General features: G+C 36.9%; 1 long non-coding RNA gene across 1 annotated transcript in view; it reads right to left on the bottom strand.

Annotated features, from left to right (window-relative positions):
- Positions 1-2,487: 2,487 nt before the first annotated feature.
- LOC310732957 overlaps positions 2,488-2,499 on the bottom strand; it is a 3,483-nt gene continuing 3,471 nt past the window's right edge. The window contains exon 4 of the long non-coding RNA XR_014535592.1: positions 2,488-2,499. This exon is cut by the window's right edge and continues 103 nt beyond it. This is a non-coding gene — a long non-coding RNA (uncharacterized lncRNA).

Here is a 2,499-nt window from a genome sequence, read left to right as displayed (position 1 = left end):
AAAAAAAAAAACACGAATAGATAATCATGATACATACAACACAGTTCATGTCAAAGAAAGGATACGCGATACATAATTTATTCACACTTTACAAAAGGAAGGGGAAAAAAGATATATTATACACAATGTGTGTATAACAACACAATCTCATATTATATATTTGTACACACACACACACACACACACACACACAAACACACACATATAAATAATTTCTTAGAGATATTTTATACATGTAATCATTAGGACCTTCATATGTAACAATCTTTTGCCCCTTCTGTGTGTTTAATCACTTCCAATTGGCTACCAGTTGCTATGGTGAGGAACCGAATAAACAAATCTGAATATGTTTTGTTCCTGCTAACTATTTGCCCCGATATTTTCTCATATATATATATATATATATATATATATAAAATATAATATTGAGGTTACAGTGTGTGAGTTGCTGTAATATGGGTGTTATATTTCATTTTATTTTCATGCATTCATATTTAATGATTTAGGATGACATTTATAATAACAGACTTTATGACTATATGTGAGTTCATATATGGTACGGGGGACACACAGATTTATTATGGTCTCTTTTCTTTTTAACTTCATGTACCATTTTTGTCACAAAGCATGATAAACTGTCTCGGGTTAGAGCAGCGCTAGGAAATATTCATCGGGTCTGATTAAATTTTTATGCTAACTGCCTTTAAATGCAAAACGTGGAGGAGGCCTTGCATCATGAGCACTTGATTTGGAGGTAACGTATTCAGAGACACACGCATACATTTGCACAAAGGACATCTGAAATGTCAGGCAAGACACAATAAGTGTCTGTACGTGTGTGTGTGTGCTTCTCTTTAGGAATCTACAGAATCGCGATGTAGAACCTTATTCATGATCATGATTATTCACGATCCAGCTGTTTATGTGCATGAAGACTTATTCAGTCTTTCCTTCCCTACTTTAGCATCTTTAGCGTGCTTTACACCAGGGGTATTTAACCTTTTACACCATGGATAGGTTTGGTTTTGCTAGTTTGCTGTGTGTGTGTGTGTGTGTGTGTGTGTGTGTGTGTGTTGTGGGTTGTGGGTTGTGTGTATATACTGTATTACAAGGTGGTATAAAAAAGGTTTGAGAACAGTTCTGTAACATGCCAACAGATGGCAGCACAAGGCTGCACGCACAGTCACAGGGAGCACAAAATTTTATGTCAGTGTGCCAAAACACATCATCCTGTGTACATCATGAGTTGTGCAACTAGTGCTATTCAGACTACATTCTTTACCAGGTCTGCGATTTCATCATGGACAGCGATTTAGAACAAAAAGCAAACTGTTCTGTGTGAAATTCCCCGAGCTCTCTTCACGTGTGAGTTTCTTGTCGGAAATAATCTGATCATATTTCACACCCACCATTATCACCAGATTTGCCTCCTGCAGATTTTGCCCTCTTCCGAAGATGAAAATCCGGCTCATAATCCTTCCATATTGAAGCCCTTAAGCTCATACTCTTACCAAGTTCCTTTAGAAACTATCCTGATTATCTCATGACATTCTGAGAAAAACTAGCTTTTGCTTCTTTTGCTCTAAAGCCCACATGCTCCTTCAACCACCTTCAGATATTTCTACTTAATATCCTAAATCCCAAAATCTTCTGCTCGCATCATTCAATCCCTCAAGCTCCTGTCTCTTTAAGTAGGAGTACCACTAAGTACATCTCATACCATCTGAAGGCCCACAATCCTTTACCAATCTTTTACAATCCTGAAGTCAACAAACTCACACTCCTGCCACCCTGAAGGTTACAAGCTCTGCACCTACTATCTTCAGGCCCACAAATGTTTCTACACCCACTATCCAGACACCTTTCAGGTATAACTATGATCAATTCCTGAAGTTCCAAGACTCATTAGCTTCTACACCTTCTAATCCTTTTATCCTAAAAGCCCTACTCCTGTCATTCTGAGTGTCTTAAGCTTTTGCTATTGTCATTATGAGGTCTTGTTTAGGATAATAAGTTCATGTTTCCATCATGCTAAAGGTCCACAAGCTCCAGTTGCCATTCCTCAATATGGTTTATCCTGTAAAAAAGTAAAACCAGGTTAATGAAAAGCTGTGGATTATTGTTGAACGGTCAACAATACGATCTGTAAATTTATCTGAATTGTATACAAAATGCCCAAATCAAAAAAATATATTATATATATAATAATAATATGACCAACCATGGATTAGAATGTATAGATCTCTCAGTCCACTTCACGCTACTGAATCAGTACACACACACTCACCTTTGTGTATAAAATAATTTTTATTCAGGTAGGTAATTCAGTTATTTATATACAATAAGAAGGATGAGACAGGAAGAGTATCTCGGATAGTGTCATCAGTGTGTGACAGTTCAACTCCAGAACCCATGACAGCAGGCATCATGGGACCAAATGGCTTTAATGAAGAGCTGCATATGATATTTAGTTTACTGTTTTGTCACTTCAGCTTTGTC

Source organism: Silurus aristotelis (assembly GCF_946808225.1).
Source record: "Silurus aristotelis genome assembly, chromosome: 11".
Lineage (NCBI taxonomy): Eukaryota > Metazoa > Chordata > Actinopteri > Siluriformes > Siluridae > Silurus > Silurus aristotelis.
This window is presented reverse-complemented; position numbering and strand designations above follow the sequence as displayed.